Source organism: Nothoprocta perdicaria, unplaced genomic scaffold, assembly GCF_003342845.1.
Source record: "Nothoprocta perdicaria isolate Ctin4 unplaced genomic scaffold, notPer1 scaffold_2, whole genome shotgun sequence".
NCBI classification, from domain to species: Eukaryota; Metazoa; Chordata; class Aves; order Tinamiformes; family Tinamidae; genus Nothoprocta; species Nothoprocta perdicaria.
In genome coordinates, this window is record NW_020455204.1 from 13,914,684 (window position 1) to 13,928,177 (window position 13,494).

The window sequence follows — 13,494 nt, forward strand, 5'->3', positions numbered from 1 at the left end:
TGCCCGGCCCGCAGGGAAGTCCTGCAGCCTGCTCTGCTTTGCAGAGGGAGTCCCTGCTTGGGGCTTCCTACCTTGGCTTTTGTGTTTGATCGCTAAAAATAAGTTTGTAGTGGTTTAAAGCTCTGAACTACCCATGAAGAAAAATAATGAAGGAGCAGCTTGCGGCTCTGTGAACTGGTACGTGTGTGGAAATACCTGCAGCCGCTTCTGGCCTCATGTGAAAGGTCACTCGTACTTTATTGTAGTGAGAGGGGAGTATAGCTAAGAGTCTAAAATAAATGTTTTGGGCTAGTTTCGGCAGTCCTTTCAAATGATAAATGGGTAACTATCTGTTAGCTATACCCTTGAAATTTTGTGTTATTATTTGTTCTTTAGTAGACTTGTGTACAAAAAAATGTGTCAGAGGACCTGGTCAAGTGCCAAAGAAGAGTGGTTTTGTGTAACTTCCTAGTATGTTTCTTCATTTGGACATCATATTGTGTTGATTGCTTAGTACATAATGTCATAAAATGACATTTTCCTTTTGATTTTTTTTTGCTGCTTTGATACGATACTAAAACACGTCCCAGGAAAAGCCTTTTCCACCTATATTTTTCCGCAGGCTTTTAGGTTCTTTTTGGCGCATAATTTCTGTGCTGAGTAGTGATTCTCAGGAACTGGTATTTACGCCGTGTATGAATCCCGGCCCCCTTGGTGCTGCATCCCGGGTAAGCTCAGGGAGCCACAGCGAGTTTGGTGCCAGGAAGCCCAGCGTGTCTCTGGTGCAGCAGACTGCAAAGGCCACGTTTGTGAAGGGCACCTGCGTGTGCACCTACATCCCAGGCAGCTCCCGGGAGCCGGGAGAGGCGCCGTGCGCCTCCTCAGGCACCTAAGCAGGTAGGAACGTCCTGTTGGAAAAGCACCGCCTCCGCACCCGCGATGTCCTTGCTCCCCAGGAAGAAAGGGCCTGAAGGAGACATGTGTCCCTTCCCTGAGCCAAGGACCTCCCGCTGGGGTCTCATGGGCTCCCCTGCTTCAGGAGGGCCAACTCGTCTGCCCAAAGCTGAGTATTTAAAACAGGATGTAGCTGGTGTCAGTTTGGGGGTATCCTGATTTTGTGGGGAGCAGCATGAGCACCTTGGGGACTGAACTCTTGAGAAGTCTGACTCGTAGAGGAATCGCTCCATGGGGGACATTCTGCTATGCCAGGTAGGCTCCGCTGCGCTGGGGCTTTGCAAATACACAGCAAGGCTGTCAGCCTTATCTTACTGTTTCCTTGCCTTAGATCTTTTCCAGCAGACTAAATTGGTTACAGTATTACTTGGATTACCACCATGGTCAAGGCAAGCTGCTTTTTAGCAGCTGTATATGGGATGTCTCCCAGCTAATTTTAGGATGCAGAAATTCCTTTTTCAGCTGCCGTTTCTTTCCCTATTACTAGCTGAAAAAGCTGATGAGAAAATACAAGCCCGTAGGTACAGAGGGTAGAAACTAGCCCAGTCCTATACAGAAGAGCACAGAAGCAACATAGCAATGTGCTGCTCTCAAAGATGACATAGGAATAAAGGTTTATAGGAGTGGTATAATAGAAACATATGCCCTTCAAGATTTGTTAAGTGCTTATAACTTTTTTATGTAGCGCTTTGTGCCTTAGCATGACTTCTTTTCCTGAAGCAGTTTGCTTTGTGAAATGCCATGCAAACAAAGCCTCGCAGTGCCCTAGCTCGCTGTGGAAAGGTGCCCTGTGGTTCCTTCCAGGAGTGCCCACGCCGGCCGGGGGCAGCTACGAGGGAAATAACCCGGCGGCCTGGCCGTTGTGTAACACCTGGGTTGGCAGGAACAGCTGACGCGGCTCCGCACTGTGGGAAGAGCTATATCCCATCTAGGGAATGTTGTGAAAATGTGTTCCATTGGGGGCTTTTTTGGTTCACAGAAGGTGGATGTGTTCTGAAGGCTCTGCTATTTGGAGCTTAATCTTACCAGGGAATCTTTAGCCTAGTCAGGTTTTTTAATCACGGCGTTAGTCATCCCCGTGGTTACATAAGGAGCACTGTAGGAGCATTTCTCATGCCGTCAGCCCTTGGCACTGGAATAACAACGAGGGTGAAGCGTGGAAAACTATGCACTCGCAAAGGCAAACATGTCTGGATTGTTACATAGAGAGATCATCTCGGTATTTGCTGTTTAATATATCTTTACATTAATTCAGCTCATTTCTGAGACAACACACTGGAAGAAAACATAATTTGAATTAATTATTTGCGCATATGGCAAATGCCTGATGTCAGCTAATGCTGCATTAAGGATAGGCATGCTGGGCACACATTAAATAATAGAGTAAATATTTGGATGCTTTATGATAAACTGGTTCCTTCTGCAGATCTTCTTTGTTTGTGCCTCAGTAAACACTCCCGTTGGGCTTATTTACTGTGATTCACATAGTGCAATATGTTAAGTGTTATAAAATGTGTGCTTTTAAATCTAAGTTCTACTGCAAGGCCTCAGTATGTTTTGAGAGTGATTGGCTGTTTAGCACTGCTTTCAAGTAATACTGAAATCATTATGGCACCTTAGTACTCCATGGACTATTTTGTTAGCATTAATCACAAAGGTTCACTCTGCGTCAGGAATGCTTCCATAAGAATGATTCCACTGTGATCTAGCTGTAAGAAAACCCTTATCCCCACGTGTTTCCAACTATTTGTGCCAAGTGAGTCTTTTAGGAAAAGAGCATTAGGATTAGATGCTCTGAGGTTGTTCAACAACAGAGGAAAGAAGGATTTTAAACAAACAAACAAAAAATAAGATCCAGAGCCTTGCATGAGAAATAAGTACGCAGACATTTCCCTTACAAAACATGAAAAGATATAAGAATAGATTTATGTATCATACCTATTACACAGGGTTAAGTAAAAGAGGTCCAGAAAATAAGCTAATTGGGGAACATGTCTTAAGTTGAGTTTTATCTTTTCTTACTGCTTTTGTTCCTGATGAAGTTTAATACGAGAGCGGGGAGGTTTGAACCATTCAGGCAGGTGTGTATTTTTTTTGCCCTTCATCTGCCCCAGCTGCAGATGGTTCTTCCAAGATGAGATTTAAGGAGCCCTTCCACCTTTGGCAGCCTCAAAGTGTGGCCGAGTGCATCCCTTGCCTTATCTCCTCTATATTTTGGGATTGATCTGCATATGTCTGGCAAGTCCTCTGTGCTGGGCTTGCTGAAATGCTCGGGTTGATTCTGCCTCCCCTTGAAGGTAGGTGGAATGTGGGTGTTGAAATGGCTCTGTGCAGGGGCAGTGACCTCCTGGCCAGGGTTTCCCAAGCTACGAGGTGTCACTTGAGCAGCCGAACCTGCCAGGTGGAGCGTGTTCCTAAAGGAAAGAGGCCTTTCCTAAAGGAAAGGCCTTGAGTCTTTAGAGAAAGAGGGAAATCTTTGACAAGAAGATAAATATAGTCACACCTCTTGCTTTCCAGAACATTGTGATATTGAGTGTGTGAATGTATACGTACATGCAAACTGTGGTATAATCACACATATTTGTTCTTATTTTTTGCATGCCTATTTTCAGATGTATAAGATCTTGAGACATGTTTCTCAGAAAAAGCCACCTGACCAAACATGTATTTACATGTGTCCAGGTTGTGGGGGGAAAAAAAAGGGACAGCAACCATAACTGTGTTCCCAATTTCTGAATTACTGTGGAAACAGAACAGGAATTCACTTCTCTTAGGCACAAAGAAAACAAAATCTGAAGACAAAACAAAAGTTTTTAGTATCATTTAGATATTCAGAAAACAACAGGCAGATTTTAAAATAGGAGTAATGTTATGATGAGTCTGACTGCAAACTCTGCAGTCAAACTCTGTAGGTTGTTTTTAGATCCATTGTAAGTGTTGACAATATGGGGTAAAATGTACGGAATGATGAATGCAGACTCCACTTCATTACTGGGCCCTTGTTTTTCCTAGACTAGTATTCTTAACATATAACAATATTTAGCATCATCTTACCACACATGCCTAAGATTCCCTATGTTCTCAGACAGCAGTGTGACCACTAGACCCCATTAGTTAACACAGACAAGAAAAACTCAGTAGTGAGTGAGTGATTTTCCACATTAGAGGTGGAACAGAACTAGAGAAGAGACAGAGGTGAGTGGTATTTTTTGCTCATTGCAGTGGGCTGCACATGGGAGGGTTGGTTAAGCTGCACTTAACCGACCCACTGAGGGTCGGTTAAGCTGCGTTGGCCAGGAGGGGCCTGCACAGGTGAGTTGTGTTCAGCACCCACAGCACATCTGTGGTGAGGCAGAGAGTGTTTTAAACCAACTTGACCCTTCATGAGCTTTGGAGAGACTGATTCCTACTGCAGTGTGAGGTTGCTGCCAGAAGGCTCCTCATGGTGGCTGTGCTGATTCTGCCCTCCTGAAGCTGGGAAATACGGAGAAGGTGCCTGGTGCTGGAGTGGGAGCCCCAGGTAAGGGAGAGGAGCCTGCTGTGGGTGCCAGAGGATGTCGGAGAACTGTGGTGTGCCCTGGAGGGAAAGATTGATCTCTTTCTCTCTCTCTGTGCCTACTCTGTGATGAAGTTAATTGATCTGTGATTCTGTGATTGTTTTCCACTTGTTTTTTGTGTTTCTTTTTATATTAAATTGACTAGTGTTTTGGGATGTTAAGCTATTGCTAAATTCCTTTATTTGGAAATATAATGCATTTTTTTTAAGCTTTGTCTTTCAGAACCTTCTTAAAATAATCAGGGGAATAGGGATGTTTATTCACTTTAAGAGGTCATGAATATCAGGGTAGGTTCTCATGGTAAAGTTCTGATAGACTCAGTGCAATTTTGTATGTGAAGCTAATATATATTTACGAGTGTGTTTGACTTCACAAAGTGCTGATGTGGATGCCCCCTGGTTTCTCTTTCGCTTTGCAGACAGTCAGTGATCCACCCTTACGGCCCTTCACGTCCCTTTGCTTATCAGGCTCACCAATCAACCACGTTGTGTGGCCTGCAAAATAGGCACCTAATCAGACTGTAAGGGAATCAAGAGCTTGTTATTTAGGGGGAAGTGGGGTTTAAAATAAAAAATTGATTTTCTTTTTCTTTTTTTGGTGGTGTTTGGGCCTGGCGTATAGATCCTGCTGCATTAGGCAGCCTTTGGTTCGATTCTTGGCAGCACTAGCTGGATTAGGAGCGTCTAGCATGCGACTGCAATCTGGGGTTTGTGTGCTAAGTATGAAGAGTGGCATAAACTAGTGAGAAGTGGGAAGGCTCTTTCTAATAAATGGATTGTTATTTTCTTCCAAATGCAGGAATACGTTTTGTTGATTGAGGGCTGGATGTGTTTATGCATTTTCAGTTGAGATGAAACAATTTAACAAAATAATTCTTCAACATGTCAGAAGTATAGGCAATCAATTTGTATTAAAACATCACAAGGCTCTTGTTAATATTCTGAATTGCCTTTATTTGAAATATTTTCAGTGAGTTATGGAACTACAAAAACTTTCTTTTGGGTCAGTTTTCCTTGATATGTCTTGATTGACTGTGGGTTGGTAAATACCACACAGGAAGCATATACACCCTGATACAGTGTATATTCTTACATAGTTTTTGTCTGGATTGCCACGGATTGATAAGTTATGGTTATTTTTCTCCCTGCTGTGGTTCTGGGTTCCCTGTAAGTGCACGGCTCAAGTGCCACATGCTGGCTTTGTGCAACGGGGAAGAGCCCAGAGCAGCCTGGCAACGGCGGGTACGAGGCAGAGATGTCAACACGCCAATTTAGTGACCCAGCTGGTGGCTCATTGGGCCTGTAGGATGAATTTGAGACTCCGCAGAGCTTCTTAAATTGCTTCCTGCCTCGTATGGGCCCTTCCTGCCCAGGCACGTTGGCTGGAGGATGGGATGCATGTGGCTGTTCGCTGTCCACCTGAAACCCAGGTGAGGGGCTGCACCAGCCTTGTGTCTTTGCAGGGATCCCTGCAACGTGCTGCAGGCGCTGGGCCTGCAAAGGCGGGAGCCAACTTTCCGGGAGCGTGATGGGTGTTAAAGACAACCGTAAGTGTCTGTGTCAAAGCCAGCCATCCAGCCAAAATATTGGCAACAACTCCACAAGAGTGAAGGAGAGGAGAGTCAACATAAATAGGAGGCTGTGGGCCCCTTCCTGCAGCGCGGGGGTATCTGCGATGGCCACCGGGCTCTCTGCGTGAAGCCACCACGCGCTGGAGTATTCTAGGATGGCTTCCAAATTTTGGGAGAAGAGCAGAAATATAATCTTGTTGAAGTTTGCTAATTAGGTACCCTAGTTAATCATATAATTAAGTAAAATAAGACCATATTTCTTGAAATGTGTCAGATAATTATGATACATTTTGGTAATTATGTGTAATAAAATTAATTAAACATATAATTCAAAGAATCAAGAAAATTATTTCTTGAAATGATTTATCCTCTTCCTAGGTCAGAAAAATTTCAATTTTCTTATGCTCAGTCATAACCTTAAAATCCAGTCTAAGCTGGTTTTGAAGGCACTGCAGATTTCCGATATTAGCTTTTTGCTGTAGTATTAGTTCTTGGTCAGAATTTTTTGGGTGATTCTTTAATCTTTGTAATACTATTGGTCACCCAGTATGAAAATTCCTGCGTCGTTCCTGTTAGATGATTACTCAGAAAATAGATGGCCCTTCTGCCTTGTGCTGATTCTTGCTTCACTGCTGTGAAACTGTACAGAGTTTCTGTAAAACATGAAAAAGAGTAAGGAAGCAAGAGAGGGGAAAAAAAGAATAAGGAAACAGGAGGAATGAGTATTACCCAAGTGTAAGCCAGGTTGCTCAGAGCTCAGAAGTGTTTTAATATGTTTTATTGGCATTTGCCTGAAGCATCAAGTGCACAAAGCCTCCCTTGGTATGGAAGGCTTAAGTGACCTCCCTTGCAGGTTGCAGCATTTTTTTATAGTTAATTCTCATTTTCACCACTGCTGTGAGGAAATTCTGCTGCCACTGCAGGATGGTATTATAAGAAGGGGAATCGGCATAAGAAAACCCCATAAAATTGTGCTTGTGATATTAATTTTGTCACCTCAGGCTTAATAATCATTTTATGGTCATTTAAAAAAAGTTTTTTAGCCATAATGTTTTATCTATCTTTATAGTCTCATATACTGTGTTTAATCAGTGTAATTATAGAAGGATAATTAAATATAATGCTACTTAGTTCTTAAGATTTTTAGCACTATTGCTATTAATATAACTAAAAAAATACTGGTCAATCCTGATGTCTATACAAAGTAAAATATTGGTGTAACATATTTGATATGCCATTAAAAGGCAATGATGGTACTTTTTTTTAAACCATAAAACCAAAGGAAATGAGAGAGGCTTGTTGGGATATAGGATGTCTCAAACCTTTAAGAAATACTGTAGATCCCAACTTAAAAACAAATACTTTGACATGTGATTAAATCTATCTTTATTAGGTAGAGTTCTTGAGTGCTCATGTTTAAATTACAGGTTAAAATAGTATATAATGAACTGTGGCCTAATGGACTGGCTCGGCTCTGTATTTTTGACTTGATAAATCTTGCCATGCTTCTTGGAAAGCGAGACGCTGATCCAGTGCCAATTGATGTCCCTAAGTCAATGGAAAGTTACTGGACGTGTTTCCTTTTGAAACTCTCTTCTTTGGCTAAAATACACCATACAAAGTGCCTTGTAAAGTCTTGTGAAGTGCTATGCACCATCTTCCACACTGAACAAGCCCTGTGCTGTGACTTGCTGTCCAGCACGTGTGACTGTTTATTTCACATTAAAAGATTCTGATTTCTGTGCTGAACGTTCTCCTTTCTCTAGATTGTCGCATGTTCTTGATCCTCTATCTTCTAGATTGAGGAGTTAGCTGCTGCTGTGGTGTAACAGGCATCACCTCCAATTCCCTGCCTCCGATATGAATTACCCTGCAGTGCTGCTGGCGTGCCATGAAGAAACCGCTGTATATTCCATGGAGCTCTTAGCTGCCCTGATAATGATGTCATTTTTGACAGTATTTTCAGACGCACAAAGTAACTGTCCAATACATCTTCTGTTGGTCTCTCTTTAATTCTTATTTTTGCTCAGCCCAAACCAGCGGGCTGCCTCCTTCAGACGGAGTTTGTGCAGCCTCTGGGGAGCACTGGGTGTTTGAGAGTCTGGCAAGAATGACGTTGTGCTAGGCCCCTAGTGTGACTAACGTGACTAATGAGCCTAGTGTAGCTTTAACAAGCAAAAGCTGTAGGATTAGGACGTTTCCAAATAGAGGAGAGCTCGTATTAGGGTATTTGAAGAGTCCTGTAAGCACCGAGGGTGCGTTCTGTTTGATGCTAGTACAAAAAGTGCACACTGGTTGTCAACCTTGTTAGTGTTCTCAGAAGACAGGCCAAGGCAGAAGGGCCTTGTCCCGTGTTTGACATGTGCACGTGTCCAGCACAGGTTTTGTCCTTGGATTATCTGCTTTGGGATGAAGTGGGATAACAATCTTCACCCATGCTTTCTTGTTAGCACTAAGATGCTTTTACAGCTCCAGTGGCCGCTGTAATAGTGATTCACAACTGATCTGCCATGCAAGCAGAAACAAAGAATTAAAGCCATGGTGCATGTTAATAGCTTGGCAGTGATAGCAAATGTCTAGTGCTTTGCTCTTGTGGCTGTGAGGAAAAATGGGTGAAATATATACGGGAAAAATCTATAAAATAGTCGGTTCATCACTGAAATTCGGGTGTGATTAGCTAGAGCAGGCAAGAGGTGGGTGCCTGTTTGGGCTGCCTGTAGCAGTGGCCGGGAAGGTGCTGCTCGAGGAAAGGAGCTCTGCGTGGAGGCCGCAGCTCTGCCGGCAGCGTGGGGGCCTGGGCTCCTTCCCTGTGCTCGCCCCGAGCGGAGCGTTGTGGACCGGCCTGTCTGTGCAGGGCAGAACGTCCCTGGCGTCTCCTTGTTCCCTGTCACAGAATGGTCCAAGGTGGACTCGCTTTACAACCTAAAACTGTCTCCCATTGTGCATTCCCGAAGCAAGTGAGTATGAGAAATTCCTCTTTTGCAGGGAACCTAGGCACAGACTTTGTGTCACCGTGTGCAGTCCTGTCCTTCATGTGGCAGGAATGAGCAGTGCTCTGGGAGTTTTTTACAGCACTCCTTCCTGGTAAAGGATCATGATGTGATGGCACCGAGCATCGCAGTACTGCCTTGATCTGAGAAGCATTGCAGAACAGTCGGTACGCGGATCAGGGAAGGTGAGCGCATGGAATAACGTGTCATGTTAAATGCCTTTTGCTCTGCTTATCCGTGCTGGAAAAGAAGGAGGTTCAGCACGATTTGGAAGCACTCGACTATGTCCCAAGTTGTTGTTTAGGAGGTAGGTGAGAAGCTGCTGCTTGCCTGTTGCTTCCAAGGATACTCCAGGTGCTCTTTCTGTGCCTTGTTGCAACTGCTACTACTTCCATCCTGGAAGTTGGGCTCAGGAGCATCCTTAGTCTTGGAAGAAGTGAACAAAGTCAGACAATTGCACAGTAAAATACTAAGGTTGTGGAGAAGTGAAGCAACTGCCAAGAGAGTAGAGGTATCAACCCATTATAGTAATACCATTTGTTGCAGTGGTCGTTTATTATCCACAGCATCCAGTGCACCCTCCTGTGCTACCCGCAGCCTTGGATTGGGATATAAAGGCTGCACCTGCCTTGTACCGGTGCTCTGCATAAAAGTAAATTCCATTCTTTATCCGCATTACGATGGGATGAAGTCAGCACTTATGGGCGAGTATGTGTTCGGAACTGCCTCAATTTAGATTCAGAGTTCCTTGGCTAATATCCCAAGATGTTTTATATTTAAAAAAAAAATGAAACTGTTAGTTTTTGAAATGTATGGATGTGTCTGTGGTTACTGCTGTGCTACATGTGTAAATCAAGCATTGCTGCTGCTTTCACATTTCAGGGAAATGCAAGATGGCAGCTGCTCAGATTACCATTCTTGAAATAAAATGTCTATTTATGACTTAATTTGCTGCTCGAGAAGGCGCTGGCACTGAATGTCTGGTTGGTACACTCGTAAAGAAGGCACTGGGTGTCTCTGTGTGGTATTAGAAACTGCTTTAATGAGTAGGAAGCATGTCAGAGACTATATTTCACACTTAGCATATAAATTTTTGTAGTATGTATGGATATTTTAAACTGTGGAACAGATGCAATTGGAAGCTTTTTAAACTTATTTTCAGTCCCCCTTTCACTCTATCCTCCCCCCTCCAGGTAATTAGCTCCTTGGAATAAAAAGGATTCTTGGCTTAAATGAGTTTCTTTTACAACACATAAGGGAATTCCTTAAAAAAAAAAATCCCTACAACAAAAACAGCCTAATGAAAGAAGTGATTTTAAAATATAAGGTAATTCTTGGATAGTTGAGTTATTGTACCTTGCTAAGCACTTTAGCAAGGAAACAGCTTTAATTATAAGTAAAAGTATTGGTAAGCAAGTGAATTTGTACTGTGTGGAGAACTTAGTCCAGCTTGATCTTTCCACAGTGAAGTCCTGCAGCCCCTTCCCGTTTTTACTCACGGGATTCAATTTAAAAATGTGCTTAGTTTTTCGATGAGTGGCCAGAAGGAGCATTAAGAAAGCTGTAGCAATTCATTAATAAGGCCTTGTATTTTGGAAACTATTGGGTAGTGAAGTCCATTAAAAAACAATTAAGAGCCAATGAAATGCACTGATTTCTTTCTCCAAAGGCTTCCCGCGAATGGCACTACCATTATCACTTAGCAGTGGTTTTCTTAGGCCAGCATTAGAACCATCACAGCTAAAATTGTTTTTTTTTTTTTTTTTCCTCCTAGATTACCTGGCTATCTCTAATTGAGGTAGGTTTTATCTGAGATGATGGTTAAATACATTTCAGAATGTGGTGATGTGTTTTTTTTTTTGTGTGTGTGTGTGTTGTATTTTTTCCTTTCAAAAGCCCTTAATAGGGAGCAGAGAAACTAGTGGTGGTTTCAGGAAATTGATAGCTGTCCTTGGAGACTAGAAGCCTTCTCCAGAGGACCCTGTAGTCAGTAAGGTGTTTTAGGTGCACTTGTGTCTAGGGCAGTTCCTCTGCACTGAGGGCTTTGTCGGGGACGCTCTCGAAGGCAAATCCATTTCAAAGGTGCCCGAGTCCAGGGCCTCTGGCACTGGAGGACAAATGAGGGTTAGGTGTAGGGGTGTCTCCCAACCCAACATGTCCGGCTCTCCCGTTATAGACAGGATGTGTTTGTCCCGGTTGGTGGCAGGGGGCAGTCAGTGGCCTCCTGGCTTTGTATCCTGGAAGCTCCCCCTTGTTCAGTCATTTTGTAGATTATTTAGCTGCTTTTCAGAAGCAGTAGGAGCTTCCTGGTAGGAGCTTATCACTGCTGGAAGCACATCGGTGTCGTGATCCAGATGCTTCCTGTAAACATTGCTTTCTTTGAACTACTCGGTGGCGTTTGTCTCCCTTCTGGTCCATCTCTTCCAGCGTCATGTAGCTGCTGCCTTATGTGTCCCGGGAGCAAAAATACAATACAAAAACACATTAGGGTTAGGGTAGTACCTAACAGTCAGGCCTTTCTTGAACTAAAAAGGAACCAACATCTTCCACTATCAGTTGTAGCTGGTGTGAATGATACTCTGTGATGGAGATGTTGTGTGATGCAGCACATGGCCTCATTACAAACCCTTGTTTTCCAACATTAAAAATGATTGTTTGAGCAAAGACTTTACAGTTGAATTTAGTAAGGGAGATTGTTCTTCTGTTTCATTATCTGTGTTTTTTTCATGCTCATCATATAGGGCATCTTTTCATAGAGACAGGTAGAAAGAAGTTCTAAATGGCTGATGTCTGTCTTGGAAAACTGCATACTCAGCAGCTTTGAAAGTCAGATGTCTAGTAAGGAATTAGGAGACTGTTTTTAGCCACCTTTTGGAAATTTTACTTGTAATTTTCTTCCATGACACAATGTGGTCAATTTAATCTATGCTGCATAATTTGCAGTCATGATACTGCCCCTTGTACGTAAATAATTAGATAAAATGCCTGAGGTCACTTGCATCTTTTTGCTGTGCAGAACCAACAGTATAATGACCAGTACTCAGTGTGAGCAACAAGATAGTCTTGAAGTTTTAGTCTTGGGGTGTTTTGTTAGCTGACTGGGACCACGTTAACCCAAAGGGTTTGCTTATCTACAGGCACAGCTTTGGAGGTAGCAAGTTTGTCTAGTGAGAGCTGCGGGTAGAACCGCCGCCTGGAAGGTGCTGGGTGAAGTGGTCACTGAAACAGTCCACATTACTGAAACCCTGTGGGAGTTTTGGTCTTTTTCTTCTATTCCTCCTTCTGCCAGCCTGCAGGATGGCACAAGTGGCACACGGCTCCCTGACAGGGATGCTGGCGAGCAGGCAGTGGCTGTGAAGCGCTTCGAGTTGCAATGCACACTAGAGTAACACTTCTATGAATAATATTTTCTGCTCCATTTTTCATGATAGCCAATTAATGTATCAAAGGAAAATAACTTTCTGAGTCATGTTGGTTGACACAAATGCACACAATGTTTATCTTTAAGATGTAATAAAGAAAAGCAACTGAGGAATATGGCAAAAATCACTTGGAAGAGAAGTGTGTGTGCATTATCTTCTCAAATTAATCAACAGCTTCCTCAAGATGGAAGATTTGACTATTTCAGGTTCACTTGTCAAAACTAAGATATCAGCCAGGCTTCAATATCTAAAGTGGTTTTTAATTAATTTTTTCTCACACGTTAAACTGGAAGAAAATACATTCATTTGTAGCACTAGCAGTACGTAAAGCCACCCCGGTATCTATCTCTCAGCTACAAGACTTCCCCGGTGCAGCAGGCAGCCCCTTGAGATGGATCCTGTCGGTATGTGCTGCTGCTTTGTCACTCTGAGCACTTGGGTAGGAAGGCAGAAAGGATTCCAGGTCTGCAAAAACCAGAATTTATACAACCCGAAGCCTTGACCGCTCAGCAGTCTTAAAAAAAATTTTGGTAGGTCTGTATCTTCTAATGCCAGAAAGGTGCTGCAGAAACAGGGAATCTCCGTGGAGCCCCTTGGACAGAACTAGTTGTGATTTAAACTTCTGGTTTTCCCAGCCATAACTTTCAGAAAACTGATCAGGTTATTTTTGTGTGAGTATCACTTAGTAAAATGCACTGGATCACCCTTACTGACACTTCTGGTAGTTTTTCTTTTTAGTCAAAAGATTGACTTGGTGACACACAAATGCTTAGCTAAAAATGAGAATGTTGTTATCCATCTGTTTAATCCTCAGAAATGCCTAAAGAATTGAAATATTCAGTTTAGACATTCTCAAATTAAGGGCTTATATTTTTCAGTTGTAGAGTGATTTTTGGTTTTGATTTCTTATCTTTCTGGTAATTGATTAAAATGTGTAATATCCAAGGATAAACAGGTGGTTTCATTTGTTCAAACCAAGGATTATTTTCTGTTCATTTTCAAAACCTGTTTAAATATTTATG

The 13,494-nt window shown here is 42.8% G+C and overlaps 1 long non-coding RNA gene across 1 annotated transcript; it reads left to right on the plus strand.

Annotated features, from left to right (window-relative positions):
* The first annotated feature begins 3,145 nt into the window (after positions 1-3,145).
* On the plus strand, positions 3,146-9,277 carry LOC112945938. Its single transcript, XR_003249103.1, has 2 exons — positions 3,146-3,230; positions 9,046-9,277. It is a non-coding gene; the product is annotated as an uncharacterized LOC112945938 (long non-coding RNA).
* Positions 9,278-13,494: the final 4,217 nt, after the last annotated feature.